General features: G+C 37.5%; 1 protein-coding gene across 19 annotated transcripts in view; it reads right to left on the bottom strand.

Annotated features, from left to right (window-relative positions):
* Positions 1-20,356, bottom strand: part of Sesn (Sestrin) — a 110,095-nt gene that overhangs the window by 32,870 nt on the left and 56,869 nt on the right. For 4 of the 19 annotated variants that reach the window (XM_067094096.1, XM_067094100.1, XM_067094103.1 and 1 more), the window contains exon 1: positions 12,629-12,858. The exons of 11 other annotated variants lie outside the window; for them this stretch is intronic. The gene's annotated coding sequence lies outside the window, so the exon portion shown is untranslated. Of the gene's footprint in view, positions 1-12,628; positions 13,131-20,356 lie in introns of those variants that run through there. 4 more of the 19 variants (XM_067094093.1, XM_067094095.1, XM_067094091.1 and 1 more) reach the window with 4 other exon arrangements.

Here is a 20,356-nt window from a genome sequence, read left to right as displayed (position 1 = left end):
TCTCACAGGTTCCCGGAGCCAAGGTCAAGGACTGAGTGCTTGCGTTGCAGAGGGATTGCCAAGGAAGCTGCAACTGACAGAAGAAGAAGAAGAAGAAGAAGCAGATGGTGCTGAGATGATGCAATGCAAACAAGATTTTGCATTTTTCTTTTTTCGGGACTCAACTTTTCCCCCTCCCTTGTTGCAAAGGTCCTCGCAAATAATGTTGTCTCAAAGCACTGTTGGGGGGATAGAGAGAGAGAGAGAGAGAGAGAGAGAGAGAGAGAGAGAGAGAGAGAGAGAGAGAGACCTATCCCAAAGAGTAAAGCCTACTATGCATTTCTATTAATACAAACCGCTGCACTGGTGGGTTTTAAGGTGACAAGAGACTCTCTCTCTCTCTCTCTCTCTCTCTCTCTCTCTCTCTCTCTCTCTCTCTCTCTCTCTCTCTCTCTCAGTCATGAAAGGTCTCACGTTCAGGCAGAGTGGGGGACGTGCAGTCCATCACGGAAAGTTTAAAAGTGAAGCTTAGCACAGTTTCAGTCCCGAAGGCAAGCGCGCGCGTGCGCGCGCGCACACACAGACACACACACACACAGAGAGAGAGAGAGAGAGAGAGAGAGAGAGAGAGAGAGAGAGAGAGAGAGAGAGGGGGAGAGCCGTCTTTATCCAGATTTCCTCTGAAGCTGTGATTCGAAGACATTCTTCACAGGTGAAGTCATGGGCTGGTTTGTGCCATATGGCTACGTATAGATTATTTAGCTCAATGAACTTGACGCATGACTTTGATAACATTTCAGAGGTACATGACTAAACACTTCCAGCAATTGCAATTATAATCACACAATCAAGAACAACCACATGAGTAACTGAAGCCAATGAATGCCTTTCATTATACAAAAATAAAATAAAGGTATAACAAAATAACACAAAAAATTCATGCTAAGGTAAATGAAAAATTTTTAAAAGGTTTAAGTCACCTTGCTGGGCTTCCAAATTATTACTATTTTTACTATAAATGCTATTCATATGGTAATCTATAGACCCTTATCGGAACTCCCTGAACAACTTTACCACATTTTGAAGAAATATGGACCAACACTACATGAGGATGACTGCATATTAATTTGAAAAGTAGCCGAGTTATTGTGGATATGATGAAATTTGAAAATGGACTAGGCTAAACAAAATTCCACGCACGGAAAGTTCCACGGAAGTCTTCTCACTTTTGGCTCAGAGGGGGGAGACTTAATAGATTCCACCAGATTCCTCATTAATTCTCAATTACTCAATCTTAAAGGAATGCATCTGACCCAACACATTAGATTAATTTAATTCCCACTGACCCACAGACCCTTTGTGATTAAGTTTGGTTGAAACTGTCCACTAGTCCTGTAGTCGTAAAAAAAGTCAAAAGTCTTGAGCACACTTTGAAAACTTTCAAGAAAGGAAAGCTCAACTCAGCTTGATTATTCCCTACGAAGCATCTTGACAACTTCGCAAGAATATCAGCTTCTACAATAAACAGAGAGAGGAATGAGCCCTTCCCCATAATAGGTGGCTACTAAATTACATACGCAATGCTTAAGAAGCCTTTCAAGGCCACGCCACCTATAAATAACTCTGAAGAGCTAAGTTTACAATATACCGTGACCTCGACAAGGGGATTCTACTTAATATCTGTCATATTTCATAATGGTACTGGCATTGGAATATATAATTTAGGATAAAAAGGCCAAGTGTTGGGGCCTATGAGGTCATTCAACACTGAAAATAATTACCAAACAATTGTTAGGAAACGGTGGAAAGTAAGATGGAAGAAGTAGAATATGAACGGAGGTATAATAAAAAAGAGGAATGAAAGAGGTTGTAGTAGGGGACTAAGGAAGGGACGTTGCAAAGAACCGTAAATAATGCCTACAGTGCATCGCGTGAGGTACACTGAAGGCACTACTCCACTACGGAGGATAATTATATTATATCATTATTAACGCGCGCGCATTTGTATGTCACATGTACAGATTTCTCCAAACCTACTGAATAAATTTTAATAGTAATACAAATCAACATGGAATGAAATTGGGCAGGAAAAATCAGGACTTTCAAAAGCTTCAGGACTTTGAAAAGCTAAACTTATAATTAGCTACTGTACATCCGAAAGAGGATACAGGTCGAAAAATCCGATTTTGCAACAATGCAATTCATATAAAAACTGCAAGACAAATTTGTTTTATGTTGTGCTTTCCCCTACGATGAATTTCAAGTTTCAATCGCTTCACTTTTTTCAGTAACTCCTGTGAGAACTATGAGAAAGTAGGTAGGAGATGAGTGGGTATTAGTGAAAGTGAAAGCACCTCAAGACGTATATCTCTGCTTTCAATGCCTAACACAACGTCACAAAAAAAAACCAAAAAATCTTGAAGTAAAAGAGTAATGAACTAATTCTGACCAAATCTTGATATAATTTCCTTTGTCATCATATGATGCCTTTGAGACAATTAGAATAATCCCAGGCATTTTGAAGTAAAGCTAATTTTACTTGATAATGTTATGCTAACTGGATAACTATTCAGTTACCATTATCATTTCTACTACCGGTGTTGTTATCATTAACAAGTTTTTATAAAAATTGTACTGATAACCGGCCACTGCACCCTCCAGCCACATGGTCTAAAAGTCAATAACCTTTACATAATTTTCAAGGTCACAGGTCCATTTTTATGCCAAAATGCCAGCATTTCAAGTTCAAATACAATCTGTGTAGCCGTATTCCACTCTTATTAAAATGTTCAGAGCAAACTATTCTCTAATGTCAGACCCCGTATATTTTGAACCCTAAACTAAAGGTAATGTACATTGTGGTTCACTAGAGGCTATTTGACATGATTTAAAAATAATAGAATCATTGTTGCAACCAACATGTACAATTATTTAAATCATATACTGTCTGGAAGACGGTGCATGTATAAGACCTAGATACACTTTGTCTCCAGCACATTTTTCACACCATAAATATGGACGAGAACTTATTATTAACTTACTAGAATAAAATCTCAACTTTCAGCCATCCCCAAGGCAGACTCATTTTTGCCCTGCATATTCCAGCACACACTGCCCTTTCAACTTTGTCCTACTTAGTGCCATAATATCCAGACCAAACAACTATCAAGCTTACCTGCACCTTGGCATCAAATTTCTGCATAATTAAAACTCCAAGATATAATGTTTGATCAGTCCCTTTTTTTTTTAAGTACTTTAGTACATTGCTATTATTTGCTTTTGCCAGCATCTCACAGAAATACAAGGTTTATGACCACCAGCCTTCAGAGATGAAACCCACCTACCATTTAAATAAGGAGATTAGCCCCCACCAAGGGGTCCACAACCATTCACAAGGCACTCCTTTGCCTCGCGTTACATTAAATAGTTTTCCCAGAACTGGCACTTTTAAGAGGAGCATAGGCTAAATGTTTTCCCAGAACTCTGGCACTTTTTAGAGCAGCAAAGTCCAAGATGTAATACAGTAGCGGTTTTCAGTTGACAGAATATGATTCTTACGTTTTCCACTGTTTGGAGGTAAGATAGGCTAGTCTGCCATCTAGGGAGGGTTTCCTCGCCCAATAAGTTCACAACCGTCTACTAGGCGTTCCTCTGCCCTAGGATTCAATGTACTAATTCCCAAGGGGTTGGCACTTTCGAAGGCATCAGTCTCACACAGAGAGAGAGAGAGAGAGAGAGAGAGAGAGAGAGAGAGAGAGAGAGAGAGAGAGAGAGAGAGAGAATCTTCTTCTAGACTACTCTGTTGAACTGAGTAGCTTTTTAGGTAGTCTCTCTCTTATCTTGATAAAAATACAAATTAATTTAATAGTCAAGTACCTAAATTATTGGCCGTATGTTTGCGAGAAAGAATTTTGATAGCACGGAAAAAACTGATCAAACCCGATGGAAATAAGTAAATAACTGGGTCAAACACCCAGAAGCAGTACATACGGTGTAGGGATAGCTTCGCCATGTACATGCATACTCACTTGTCGCCAGTAAAATCTAAACAGGAGAGGGCCAATTTATTAGATTATTTTAGTCGAGTAAATATGACGGAACCATTTGAACAGGCACGGAAGTTGTCACTCTACAAATGGATAAACAAAATACAGAAACCTCCAGAAGTGTAAATAAACTGTCAAATCGTCGTCAGCGAATTAAAAACATTCTTCTTCTTCCAACTGTGAACAACTGAAGTCAGCCTCGAATTCGACAAAGGAAACAAACGACAGTGTCAGGAACCAATGACGCCGATAATAAAGAGTGATAGCGCCTCAAAGACACGTGCTACACGAATGACAGTTTAGAGAGAGAGAGAGAGAGAGAGAGAGAGAGAGAGAGAGAGAGAGAGAGAATTTTGGCCAAAGGTCCAGCGCTGGGGCCTGAGGTCATTCACCGCCGAAAGGGAAATTGAAAGTAGGAAAGTTTTAAAGGTGTAATAGGAGGAAAACCTCGCAGTTGCATTCTGAAACAACTGTTAAGAGAGGGTGGAAAGTAAGAGGGAAGAAAGGCAATATGAACGGCGGTACAGTAAAAGGAATGAAATGGATTGTAGCTAGGAGCCGAAGGGAAGCTGCAGAGAACCTTAAGTAATGCCTACAGTACACAGCATGAGGTGCACTGACGACACTAATCCCCCTACGGAGAGAGAGAGAGAGAGAGAGAGAGAGAGAGAGAGAGAGAGAGAGAGAGAGAGAGACAACGTCGTTAGGGGAGCATTCCGACCTTCTACAGATAATAATTCGACTCTCCCGGGCAAGGGTCAATGACCGTAGTCCATGGGACAGAGACAAAAACGTTATGCCGATGGCCTCAAAATATTTGCACTTAAGGCCACCCCACCCACTCCCTCCACACCCACACACGAATACGATCTATACCATTCAGCTCGAAAGGAGAGTCATTATGGCGCTGAAAGGACCTTTGGTATTCCCGAGAAGCACTAAGAGAGAATTATTAATCACTGGTCCTTCAAGATTCCGGCATGGCATGTACGTAAAGAAATGTTATCTTGTTAAAGTTAATTCATAGTTGCACTGACTCACGTATAGTCATCAGACAAGCTTTTATGAAACACGAAAACAAAGTCCATTGGAATGTAGGTTTAATGGTTCCACCTCATAATATCCCTCTAAGTAAGAACTACTTAGAAGGACGTTTGGGCAGGATACCTTCCTAAGGACGGCAACCAAATGCTCTCCCTAACCATCTAAAGACAGAGAATAGGATGTCCAACAGTTATTATTATTATTGTTCAGAAGATGAACCCTATTCATATGGAACAAGCCCGCCAAAGGGGCCACTGGCTTGAAATTCAAGCCTCCAAAGATTATGGTGTTCATAGATCAGGAGTATTCTGTTTAAAAAATGTTTGAGCCTAGAAAATTGAACTAACTTTAAAGAAAACCATCATCTGATTCATAGCATTTTGTATGGCACGAAATCACTTTTCTAAACACCCCCCACCGAAAAAAAAAGTTCACTGGCAAAATTATAAGAAAGTTTTATGCCACTCATTTTATGTCTTCCAGTTCAGCAGAGTATTTAAACCACCTTTTTGGGGATAATATTTGGCAACCATCAGAGAAGGAATTAAGTATTTGTGACAAGAAACTTGCTCTTTTTTTTCCCAAGTCATAACAAGATGCAGTCTTCCACAACTCGAGAATCGATACCAGAATTTTATCTGCATAAAAAAAAATTCTAATACATAAAACTTACTCGGCATCTAAAAGAAATGGTGAACTTTTTCCTTAGCACAGCGACATCGGAGATCACGCCTCCTGTAAAATCAGGTTAACTTTATAATTCTGCTGTATTTATTTAATAACGATCCTATCCACAAGGGCCGCGACCAGTAAAATCAAATGCAGTGATCGCAGGTTCTCAAATGCGCCCGGCTCACGTGTTAAGGGACACACTAGTGGCCATAGTTCTCTTGGCTGTAGCACATGTAATCCACCACTGCGTACTAGGGACCAGATGCTACGCATTCCTACGGAGTGGAATTAAAACCCGCCGTCAAACCTAGCAAAATCCTCCCTTGTTACCACGACCTAGGATCACAGAGAGAGAGAGAGAGAGAGAGAGAGAGAGAGAGAGAGAGAGAGAGAGAGAGAGAGAGAGAGAGAGAGAGAGGTCACTTATAATAGGACAAGTCTCAGACGAAAACTGAGCCACAAGGACCTTTACAAATATACCAAGGATACATATATATATATACATATATATATATATATATATATATATATATATATATATATATATATATATATATATATATATATATATATATATATATATTGTATAATGTCGCTGATAAATTAAGCTCATATATATATTGTATGTCATTGATAAACTCAGCTAAAAGTTCTCTCTCTCTCTCTCTCTCTCCTAATGCCAACCCTAACCACACTCAATACTGCCATAACCTCTCTGTTGCAAGTTAATGCGAAGTTGCCCGAACATTTCCAACCAAACCTTTCGCCAATTAAACTAAACTGTAGCTTCTGAAAATATTCAGGTTAAAAACAATCAGTATCTACACGGCTGAGGACACACACACACTATATATATATATATATATATATATATATATATATATATATATATATATATATATATATATATATATATATATATATATATATATATATATATATATATATCACACATTACCACAGGTGAAAAATAAGAAACAGGGTGTAGGTCTGACCGGTTTCGACTTTATTTCAAGCCTTCGTCAATGGCTTGGAAATAAAGTCGAAACCGGTCAGACCTACACCCTTATCTTCTTATTTTTCACCTGTGGTAATGTGTGATAAATGAATCACGTACAAAAGTGATAATAATCATATATATATATATATATATATATATATATATATATATATATATATATATATATATATATATATATATATATATATATACGTATATATATAAATATAATATATATAATACATAAAACATTTGAAATAATCCAACATCAATATCGATTCAATAATATAGAAATAATAAGAGAACTTTTTTTTTTTTTACTCTTTCGTGTTCACCATCCTATATCACTATACAATAACAATGTTATTGGACAGATGTAACTGTCCTGATCTAAGTGCAAGGGACCTCGACCACACACACACTTGCTGGAATGTAAATTTGAAGTGAAGTCACTCAGTGAGTATAGTGTCAGTACGGGTGCAGTACCAAAGTCGCATGGAATGGAATACAGAATTTAGGCCAGAGGCCAAGCGCTGGGACCTACGAGGTCATTCAGCGCTGAAAGAGAAATCGAGAGTAAAAGGGTCTGAGAAGTGTAACAGGAGGAAAACCTCGCAGTTGCACTGTGAAACAATTGTAAGGAGAGGGTGGAAAGTTAGATGGGAGAGGGAGAATATTTATGGAGGTACAGTTAACAGAATGAAAGGGGTTGCAGCTAGGGTTGTGTGTCTTACAAATTTTCGTATGACGTATTTATAATAGCCTTTACTTCTGACAGTTCATGACCAAGAAAAACGGCCTGCCAATTTGTAAGTTTTCGACGCTATTCAAGGTGCAGAGGCATGAGAATATTACAAATCTGAAGCATAATCACGACAGCAATGATGTTATTTCCATAACTAGAGAGAATCTGGTTAAAAAAAAAACACACACACACACACACACGGTAAATTTCCTGAAACGATATCCAGAGTTCTAATTACTGTACTGCTTAGCATTCAGACCATGATGCTTATTTCCAATACCACCCTATGATATATTCGCTTTTAATTAATATGTATGTAAACACACATAATCTCTTTTTTATCACTTTTAATTTAATATATGTTTTAAATACACAAGCTTTTTTTTTTTAAAGAATTAGAAGATACAAAAATATTCTAATTAAAGTAATAAAAAGGATGAATTTTCAAACAAGCATATCTTTTTTATAACAAAACGTTACGGCCAAAAGTCGAATCTAATTGATCTCTCTCTCTCTCTCTCTCTCTCTCTCTCTCTCTCTCTCTCTCTCTCTCTCTCTCTCTCTCTCTCTATATATATATATATATATATATATATATATATATATACACATATGTATAAATATATTAATGTATATACATACATACATATGTATATATACTGTGTATGTGTATATACATACACACACATATATATACACATATACAAAACACAACTCGTAAAAAGCAGTGCACTAAATGAGAAAGAGAAAAACGGCTAATAAAAGCTAATTCACGACGCCTTTCCCGCACTTAATCCACTTAAACATTTTAATTAATGTTACGTACGCCATCTGACTGGCCTAGGCTACAACCTCTATCATCACACGCGAGTTCACGTGTCTGTACGTTTAGACCACCGTAAAGAAACGTTTCTCCCAACTTTCTATTAGCTAGGGAACGTTCCTTCCTTCTAACCATATATTAACTAAGTAACGTTCCTTCCTTCTAACTATAAATTAGCTATGGAACGTTCCTTCCTCCTAACTATAAATTAGCTACAGAACATTCCTTCCTTTTAACAATATATTTGCTAAGTAACGTTCCTTCCTCCTAAGTATAAATTAGCTACAGAACATTCCTTCCTTTTAAAAATAAATTTGCTAAGTAACGTTCCTTCTTCCTAAGTATAAATTAGCTAGGGAACGTTCCTTCCTTCTAACTATAAATCAGCTAAGTAACGCTCCTTCCTCCTGACCGTAAATTAGCTATGGAACGTTCCATCCTTCTAACTACAAATTAGCTATGGAACGTTCCTTCCTCCTAACCATAAATGAGCTATGGAACGTACCTTCCTTCTAACTATAAATTAGCTAAGAAATGTTCCTTCCTTCTAACTATAAATAGCTAAGGGATGTTCCTTCTGACTACAGATTAGTTATAGAACATTTATTCCTCCTAACTACAAATTAGCTAAGGAACGTTCCTCCTCACTATGAATTAGCTAAGGAACGTTCCTTCCTTCCAATTACAAATAAGCTAAGGACGTTCCTTCTTCCTCAGTAAGTTAGCTCAAGGAACGTGCCCTTCTTTCTCACTATAAATTAGCTAAAGGACGTTCCTTCCTTCTCAATAAGTCAGCTAAGGAACGTGCCTCCTTTCTCACTATAAATTACCTAAGGAACGTTCCACCTTTCTAACTATAAATTAGCTCTCACCAGAGGTGTAAACGACTTAGAACAAAATATCTAAAAATGTCAGCAATTTACTAACAAAGATTTCAATAAACTAACAAGTTGATGCAATAAAAGTGCCAATGAAACGGGAGAATTCAAGGACGGGTTACGCTTGATAAGGGATTGGGCGAAAAGACTGCCTGGCCCTGAATTCACGATCTGAACGCACAGAATGTTTGACAGGCGAGTCTGATTTGGTAAAATAAACAGGATCACACACACGAATGAAATCACACGATTTATCTACTTACTAGCATATACCAGAAACTTATCTCCTGATTTCTGGCGATAAAACTTCACGATGTATGTAACAGCATACACGAGGAATAATCCCGAGAGAGAGAGAGAGAGAGAGAGAGAGAGAGAGAGAGAGAGAGAGAGAGAGAGATTCGCATTACTCCATCCATAAAACTATGGAACTGCACACACTGACACAACATTCTCGTCCCAGGCCTACTTTTACAATAAACCTGCCACTCTCCTACCTACACATTCTCACACCGCTGTCACTTCTGCAGCTTAAACTTTCAATTGCTCTCAGTTTCTCTTCTATCTGCAGCTTAAACTTTCAATTGCTCTCAGTTTCTCTTCTATCTGCAGCTTAAACTTTCAATTGTTCTCAGTTTCTCTTCTATCTGTGTGTGCATCATATTGCTATTTTCCTTTGCTGAATCCTTACAATATACATTTCAACGAGAATCTCCATTCTCATTTACACCAAGATCCCCGTACTTCCCTATACTTACTCACTCACTCACTCTCTCTCTCTCTCTCTCTCTCTCTCTCTCTCTCTCTCTCTCTCTGCATTCACACCACCATGCAGTCATTTTTTCATGTTAAATTCCTTTCCTTCCTCAGACCATGTACATTCACCATTAAAATTTATATTATTGAATCCATATACCCTTTTTAACCAATGTCCAGAGCTATAGCCTATATATTACAAGGCCTACAGCCCATCCTAACTGCACACACCTACCACGTAAATGGGACAATCTTTGTCCTTCCTTTTCCTACGTACGCACATACTACACGTAGTGCCTTTTAACGTGATGGCTCTAAAACCGATAAACTATATATCTATCTATCAATCTATCTATCTATCTATCTATATATATATATATATATATATATATATATATATATAGAGAGAGAGAGAGAGAGAGAGAGAGAGGAGAGAGAGAGAGAGAGAGATTTATCTTATCTGGGGGGGATCCTGTAGCACAGCAACAACTTTAAAAACTCAAGAAAAGATGTGAACATCAACTACTACCACCACGCGGATAACACACACACAAAAGTGCCCTTATCTATTATATCTATTATCATGACTATCTAGAAATTTCTGGAATGAATCAACATTATCACAAAGCATCGTCCTAACCCCCACCCCCCAAAATTAATATTCACGCAAAGTATCCTGATCAGTTGTGAGACATCCCACAAAAAGTTGAAACTTTCATTTCAGGTTGACGCCAGGAACGTAAACAAACCCTTTCTCTTCAGTACCGGAAAGCTAGTTTGGCAAGCTCACATTCCACTCAAGGATAACGAGTCTGTTCCCTAAACAACACTGATGGGTACGAATCTAAAACAAGATTCCAGACTTCCAGGTATTGGAAACATATTAATTTTAAACAATTCGACAAAGTAACATGCACAAGCACAGGTATACAAATGTACACAAAAGCTACAAAACAAACAGTTGTGGCTCTACGTATGTGCAATGCACACTCGAAAAGTGTTGAGTCTCAGCTTAAGACTCAATGGCGAAACCTGTTGGACTAGTTGCATCAGCCTCTAAAGCCAGTCTTGCCACTCAAACTCCACTGGGTTCCCTTCTTTCTAATATTATTTCGTTCCATATTCGCATTCGTCAGATGCACTCTCCCATATACGTGGGAATAGACTAATATTCTGAAGTTAATTAAAGCATGCCCACCGCCCCCCACCTCTCTCTCTCTCTCTCTCTCTCTCTCTCTCTCTCTCTCTCTCTCTCTCTCTCTGAGTCGGGAACAAGCTTACCTTCGTAAGTCAAACTACGGAACTCGTTCAACACATTAACTGGTGACTTTAAAAATTCAAGAGGACCTGATAAGTTTACCTATAAAGAGAGTTGCTTTACATGTTATGCATCAAAAAATAGGTCTATCATCTTCTGATCATAGGCGCTCCTAATTCCGTTTCGGCGAAGAATTAATTTATCATAGTTACGACCATTTACGGTGTTCGAGGGATTCGAACACAACGGGAAGACGTCAAAACAACAGAAACATATTTGATAAATTTGCAAGGCCATCAATATCAGTTTTAGTGCTTAAACAGGAAATACTCACTGGAATAAGAAGCTAACAGGAAAAAAAACTATAAAGGAAGCTATACAACAATAATTTTAATCAACGTGGCTTATTCCAGTAAGAAAATCACTCGAGTGTTATCAACCCTTGTTTACAGAGAGCCCTTCCTGTCTCATAATCTAATCAATGGGATGCAAAGTTTACGATGCGACCTGTCAACATCTCAATCAGGAGAGCTTTTTCTTGACAATACTCGTGAAACCGCAATAATTTACTTCCAACTTTGTCTAGGTCCCTTAGAACATCACAGAAAAAAAACCAGACATAAAAAAAAACTAGTTTCAATACTAAATTAAGCATAGAGCAGTTTACCTCCATTTTATTCCCCGCCATAATTGATAGCCAGCCTTTCCGGGGATGACCAATATCTCACCGTTAGCAAAACACCTGTCAGGTTTTTATAGCTATGATTAGCGTACTCGGCTTACCATAACAAAGAAATAATGTTATTTAAAATCAAAAACATCGGCATCACTACACCAAGAACTCGTTTATGAGTCTATTTCCCACGAAGCAAAGTTCGTACGACCTGTGATCTGGAATACTTATTTTACGGATGAAATTCACAAGACAAAAACACTGACTCTAAAATGGAAAGAAGGACGAGGCATTCGGTCTAGATATTTCCGGATCCGTTTCGGATGAAAGAACTTGAACCTAGACCTAGTAATGAGGGCTAGACAACACATGAGGGAAATGCGAGGGTAAGCTAGTTAAAACTCGATTGAAAGTGCTCTTGTTTCACTTTGCAAGTTTCCACAACAGCAGTGGAGTACTGCTGCAACACTGACTAATGACGTTAAAATTTAATCAGAAACGTCGTACATTCGCAGGCTTTTTGGATAAAAAGGGAAAAATTAACCTCATTAACATAGTTGGCAATATTTCAATTGATGGTTGTAGACAGCTTTTCCATTTCGTTTCAACCGGACACATTTCTATCAAACTATTATTCATAATGTAATAGCTAGTACGCTAATCAACGACTGTATAACTAAAACAATAAAGTGCCTTTCGACTACCACAAAAAATTAAATAATTTTAGGGGAAAAAAGTAAAATCGTAAACTTACTTTCTGCGAATTTGGTGAAAATGTTGAAATCTCCTCCTAAACGTACCGCTTTCAGAAAGCTAATGAAATAAAATGAATAAAACTCTGAAGGCAAAAACCACCAACACTAAATCTCACAGGCCCCAAAAAAAACCCAACGATATAAAAGTTCCGCTCCCGACGAGTCGAACCTACTCGGCCTGCGCCGACAACAACACTGAACTTAACTGATGATACGAACGGATGGGACTAGGCTTGATCTGTTCTCTCCAGTCATCGCACTTCGCATGTTTAGCTTGTTCCAAGTGAACTCTCTGGCCACAGCAGCGGGTTAATTTCCATTTCACCATTCCTAGGACATGAGTGTTATAAGCTTATCTAATTTCTCTGAATAAATATGGAGAGGTATGTCGTCAACATGTTTTTATCCTGACGCGAAAATGTTTTATTTTCGCAAAAGCAGCAAACATGCAAAGGCATGCAATCGCGCAAAACAATAACAACTCCAGTTTCCCATGCAACTATATAGTTAAAGATGTATTTCCAACTTAATGCATTCGTTTATCATATCAGTGATTAACTTCGAGGGGCAAAACATACATTTTTATGAAGAGAGATACCGTAAAAATCGAGTATTATTCACTCCAGTGGAGAAAAACCTCACGTTTCTCACACGCCCTCGAATTTGACCAATCAGGGAGCGAAGCGGGAATGACGTCAAAAGGAATGCGCCCAGCAGCCAATGAGGAAGGGGTACCATCGTATGACTCCACGTGCGGCAAGAAATAACTTCTCTTATTGCGTTAGTTGGGTTAACCTGCTTAACTGCTACATTATATATTATTGTACATTCTGTATTTACGCCGGTGATCGTTCGTAAGTGATATATCCACCGGATATATTGATTACATAAACCTAATCGATATAAAGATGGTACTAAACCAATGTCTACACACCAAAACCTACAAACGCCGAACACACGGGCTTGTTTATTTCTCCTTGTTAACCTTTTTCTCCTTACTAACCTCGACTCTCTAACGCTGTAGGGGGGAGAGGGGGGACACATGGTTTATCGTTCCACCCCCCTCCAAACCCACAAAATCCCCACCCCACAACCACAAAACCCCAATTCGCTAGAAGTGGCGCACATGCACTGGCGCGCCCAAAAGGAGTCATCTTCTTTCGTTTTGCGGGGACTTTTCCTATTGCTGGCGCCTCCGTCAAAACAAGTCATAGATTACGACAGTTGTCGCCATATGATATCGAGTTTAATTATTGTAACGCTTTTACTGTAAAGTTTTCTCGTCAAGAATATTTTCCTAAACGTTATGTTGGTCAGACTAGTATTCGGAATGTAAGGTATTTTCTTGCAATTTGTATAAACATACAATCGCATGCAAATTGTAACCATTATATATATATATATATACATAATATATATATATATATATATATATATATATATATATATATATATATATATATATATATATATATATATATATATATATATTATACAAACATTATGCACATAAAAAGCTTAGAAGTTTCAGGAATTAAATAAAGAATATGTATTCTTACATCGCCATCGTTTTATCCGAAATTGCAATTTCCAATGGAAAATTGGAGTACTTTTTGTTCAATAACATTCTCAGTGTAAGAGAAACAAAAACATTCACGTTGTAAACAAGAGGATTTATTAGTTTTGTTAGAAACTGGAACGGCGCACTTCGTCTTTAAGAAAGAGATCACAATACTGAATCAGATATATACATATGTGCACACACACACACACAAAATATATATATATATATATATATATATATATATATATATATATATATATATATATATATATTACATATGTATATTATGTGTGTGATTTTAGCCTGTTCGAAGCCACCACAGTCGCCTACCTACCAAGTACATAATTCACAGCTTAATTCCACAAGAGTATATAAAGGGTCTTTGAAATTTCTGCCGGTCCTCGCCCAGACGATCGAACTTGGGCCATTTATAAATTATTTATAATACAGAGGTGCCACAACTACTACACAATGTGGCACCCAAAACATATAAGTACACTGACATTTGTGTATATACGTGTGTATCTATGTACGTACATATGTGTATCTGTAACTACACAGTGGGGTTCGACATGGTCTATTTTTAAAGAGGAGTGTTCGAAATTCCTCTTTGTTTTCATGTATTTCCTCTTTAATTATTTGCTCACATGATGGTTTAAGTCTATAACTGTTTGCTCATAAGGTGGTTTTCTTCTCTTTGTTTGCTCACATGATGATTTAACTCTTTAATTGCTTGCTCATAAGGTGATTTTCCTCTTTTGTTTGCTCATAAGAGGATGATTTTCCTCTTTACTTGGTTGCTCACAAGGTGATTTTCCTCTCTTGTTTGCTCATAAGAGGATGATTTTCCTCTTTACTTGGTTGCTCACAAGGTGATTTTCCTCTCTTGCTTGCTCATAAGAGGATGATTTTCCTCTTTAGTTGTTTGCTCAAAAGGTGATTTTCCTCTTTTGTGTGCTGATGAGATGATTTTCCTCTTTATTTGTTTGTTCATAAGATGATTTTACTCTTTTGAGTGCTCATATGGCAATGATTTTCCTGTTTTCTTTGCTCACATGATGACTATTTTCCTTTTTATTTGTTCGCTCACAAGATGATAATTTTCACTCTTTATTTGTTTGCTTACATAATGATAATATTTCCTATTTCTTTGATGAAGTTTCCTTGTATCATTTTGCTATGGACAATTTGATCTTACCTGAATAATAACAATAATAATAACAATAATAACGCCATCCATATTAAACGGTCGACTACAGACACTTATGCAAGCCCATATAAACAGTTATTCATGACGTCACGGAATGGAATATTCCGTGCGTTCAATTTCTCGGAAGGCGGCTCAGGATTTCCTCAGCTGGTCCATCCTAATGGACACGCCCTGAGAGTGAGTACACACACGCACGCACGCACACACACGCGCATTATATATATATATATATATATATATATATATATATATATATATATATATATATATATATATATATATAAATGTGTGTATGTAGGAGGTTCAAGCCAATGCAAAGACAACAATCACTACTAAATTTACCCTTAAATTGCTGAATTGTGGATGAACCCCCTTGTGCAGAGAGCTTCCATAATACTTACTACTTCTTACAGCCTCATACACAGCTCAACAACGGCATGTCGAACCCCCTACACAAACTGCGTCATTCACCTTTATCTTGCACGGCCCTCCTATCCAATACCTCTACCATTTATCCATCCATCCCTTTCTCTTCTTCTCCTCTCTCCTCCCAAAACTTCAGAATTACATTCTCAATTCATCAACCTATAATCCTCCACTCTCCCCAAACGACCGAGCCATTTCAAAATACTCTGAGATAGTCTTTCATCTATTCTAACAGTTCTACGTCACAATACCACTTATTCCTTCCTATTTTAGCATCTTCCCGCCAAACTGCAGAAAGTTCTTAGGATTACTGACAAAACTCATTTCAAAGTTCTTAGGATTACTGGCAAAACTCACTTCAAAGTTCTTACGATTACTGGCAAAACTCACTTCAAAGTTCTTATGATTACTGGCAAAACTCACTTCAAAGTTCTTAAGATTACTGGCAAAACTCACTTCAAAGTTCTTAAGATTACTGGCAAAACTCACTTCAAAGTTCTTACGATTACTGGCAAAACTCACTTCAAAGTTCTTAGGATTACTGGCAAAACTCACTTCAAAGTTCTTAAGATTACTGACAAAACTCACTTCGAAGTTCTTAGGATTACTGGCAAAACTCACTTCAAAGTTCTTAGGATTACTGGCAAAACTCACTTCAAAGTTCTCAAGATTACTGGCAAAACTCACTTCGAAGTTCTTAGGATTACTGGCAAAACTCACTTCAAAGTTCTTAGGATTACTGGCAAAACTCACTTCAAAGTTCTCAAGATTACTGGCAAAATTCACTTCGAAGTTATTAGGATTACTGGCAAAACTCACTTCAAAGTTCTTAGGATTACTGGCAAAACTCACTTCAAAGTTCTTTGGATTACTGGCAAAACTCACTTCGAAGTTCTTAAGATTACTGGCAAAACTCACTTCAAAGTTCTTAGGATTACTGGCAAAACTCACTTCAAAGTTCTTATGATTACTGGCAAAACTCACTTCAAAGTTCTTAAGATTACTGGCAAAACTCACTTCAAAGTTCTTATGATTACTGGCAAAACTCACTTCAAAGTTCTTAGGATTACTGGCAAAACCCACTTCAAGGTTCTCAGGATTATTGGCAAAACTCACTTCAAAGTTCTTAGGATTACTGGCAAAACTCACTTCAAAGTTCTCAAGATTACTGGCAAAACTCACTTCGAAGTTATTAGGATTACTGGCAAAACTCACTTCGAAGTTCTTAGGATTACTGGCAAAACTCACTTCAAAGTTCTTATGATTACTGGCAAAACTCACTTCGAAGTTCTTAAGATTACTGGCAAAACTCACTTCAAAGTTCTTAGGATTACTGGCAAAACTCACTTCAAAGTTCTTATGATTACTGGCAAAACTCACTTCAAAGTTCTTAAGATTACTGGCAAAACTCACTTCAAAGTTCTTATGATTACTGGCAAAACTCACTTCAAAGTTCTTAAGATTACTGGCAAAACCCACTTCAAGGTTCTCAGGATTATTGGCAAAACTCACTTCAAAGTTCTTAGGATTACTGGCAAAACTCACTTCGAAGTTCTTAAGATTACTGGCAAAACTGACTTCAAGTTCTCATGATCATTGGCAAAACTCACTTCAAATGTGACCCATATAAACGATAATGATTGTCTATCTGCTGCACTGCAGTGACAACTTGCATTAAGACGTCAATTCGTGTGGCAGTCTTAAAGGAAAGTCGTTTTGAAATTACAACGTCTTATGACATCAAATGTTCTTTGAAACGCCATTATTACTAATAGCAAGAATAGCTCACGTCCGATTCAAAGGATAAGCCTCACTACGTCATTCCTTTCTTGACGCGCCTTGCTTGAGCTATAGGCTACTTTTCGCTAGACTCTGAAATGCAATGATACAACGACACGGCACGTTTCAAAGATGCGGTAAAATGAAAAGATGGTGCTTAGAAAAGCGGTGAAATGAAAAGATGACGCTTAGACAAGTATCTTATGAAAAAAAAAAAAAAAAAAAGTTTAGTCGCGAAAAATCATGCCCAGCCCTGACATGAAAAGAAAGGCGCCGTCAAAACACAATAGTCCCACATTCTTGGAGAAAAACTTTCGTTTTCCTGTTGGATTCAGATAAAATATTTCCCGTCTCTTCCAAGAGTTCTACGCAATTCTCCCCTGTTTGGGAAGGTTTCTGACCTTGAAAATAGGGAAAATAAGCTAGGACAGTACGGAGATCTTGTGAAATGAAGTTACTACAACTGTCAGCTTGGACGAGATCACAAGCACTCGGCGGCATTTAAATAAGGCCAGCGAACAACAGGAGCAGCCAAAAGGAATCGCACGATGTGGGTGACGACGGCTGAAGAAACGACGAGGCATTTTCCCCCCAGTGACTCATCGCTGTGGAATCTTTCCTCAGTGACCTCTAGAGTCTTGACCGTCAATGGCCGGCACTTTCGTTATCGTCTGAAGAAGGGGTGCGCCGTTTAATGGTTGAAAACGCCAGCGACCGCCCTTCCTCCATTTCGAAACTTAACGGTTTCGCGCGAATCCTGTTTTGGACGGTCAGGCCCAAGGCCTTCCTTTAGGTCTTAGTCAGTCCCAAGAACTTTCTTCGAGACTTGCTCAGTCCCAAGACCCTTCTTCAGGTCTTAGGTCCAAGACCCCTCTCCAGGTCTTAGCCAGGTCCAAGACCTTTCTTCGGGACTTGCTCAGTCCCGAGACCCTTCTCTAGGTCTTAGTCAGTCCCAAGACCTTTCTTTAGGTCTTAGTCAGTCCCAAGACCTTTCTTCGGGACTTGCTCAATCCCAGGATCTTTCTTTAGGTCTTACTCAGACTCAAGATCTTTCTTTGGGTCTCGCTCAGACCCAAGTCCCCTTCTTTAGGTCTTGGTCAGGTCCAGAACCTAAAACATGACCGGTTACCTTTTCGGCTTGAATTTTAAACAGGGACCTTACGAAACTGCAAGCGTAGAACAGGGGTGTCAGGGAAGATTTATTTTCGACTTCACGACTCAACTCCCATAACGAAGATTGTTATTTAAAGAGAGGAAGGAGGGAATTAAGGAAACAGATCATTGTCTGCAATAATAATAATAATAATAATAATAATAATAATAATAATAATAATAATAATAATAATAATTATTATTATTATTATTATTATTACTATTATTATTATTATTAATATTATTATTAATATTATTATTAATATTGTTATTATTATTATTATTATTATTATTATTATTATTATTATTATTATAATATTCACCCTATACATACTACAGCTAATATTAAAAAATCATCAAAAATCATTAAATCTCTCTCTCTCTCTCTGGACTCCCAGTCCTAAACTGAGAAATTATACTAAATTTCCAGTTTTACAATATAGTTATTTCAAAACACCTATTACCAGTTACGTATTTCCGTAATAATTGAGAAACATCATTAAAATTATCAACAATTCCACTGAACTGTCAATTACATAAAGTACAACCCTGATAAAAGTATCTCATTGCAAAACATATTGCGTACTCATACATTCTTCAGAGAAGAGAGGAGAGAGAGAGAGAGAGAGAGAGAGAGAGAGAGAGAGAGAGAGAGAGAGAGAGAGAGAGAGAGAGAGAGAGAGAGGGTCCGCCTATCGCTGACCACTTCTACGTTAAGTAATATTTCTTTCTTTAATGTGGGGTTCTGGGGAAGTTAGTTAAAATGGTGGATCATTTCTGATTTTCCAGCAAAAGAAATAAAAAAATTAAGCGGTTAACAAAAATAAACAAATTAAAGGTAAAAAAAATAAATGAGTTGACATCACCCCAAAACAACAATGTCTAAAGCATGTCTTGAAAATATTTGTATAAAATAAAGAAACGGAGATAGGTTCATTTGTTTTCAACTGTGAAAAACTAAGACAAATTCTCTTTCCAGTGAAATGTAGTTCACTGCTATATATGGAAACTACTAAGCAGTAAAAAGTAAATGTACAAAAATTTTTTGATGATTTATTTATCGGGAACACTTTCAGCTATATAGTTACTTTATCGGTCTACGAAAAATCAGCGTTCATGCTGAGATAAAAATTTCACAGTCACCTTGAAGCTATATTGTTTTAATTCACAGTATTTAAACTAATCAAAGCTTCAATTAATTTCTTTTGCCATTATACAAAGTTTATTGCTATTTATCAAAGAAATTTTTTACACATTAGTCATCATTTTAAAGAGAAGGGTATATTATAGCTTTACATAATTTTCATAGCTAGTGCAAGTCACCGAATACGTTGCTCTTGAAAAGCTATTGTCACACACACACATATACACACACATACATGTTGGACGGGAGCTTCTACGAAAGGGTACATTTACTTGACATAATTTTCAGAGAGAGAGAGAGAGAGAGAGAGAGAGAGAGAGAGAGAGAGAGAGAGAGAGAGAGAGAGATGATGGATGGGAGCTTCCACGAAAGCAGAGACCTATCCTGAGTCTCAGATGGAAAAAAAAAAAGACTTTTCTGCGAAAAATACTTATCAACGAAATTACAGCACC

This window comes from Macrobrachium rosenbergii, chromosome 50, assembly GCF_040412425.1.
Source record: "Macrobrachium rosenbergii isolate ZJJX-2024 chromosome 50, ASM4041242v1, whole genome shotgun sequence".
Classification (NCBI taxonomy): Eukaryota; Metazoa; Arthropoda; class Malacostraca; order Decapoda; family Palaemonidae; genus Macrobrachium; species Macrobrachium rosenbergii.
Note: the sequence above shows the minus strand (reverse complement) of the source record. Positions and strands in the feature narration are given on the sequence as shown.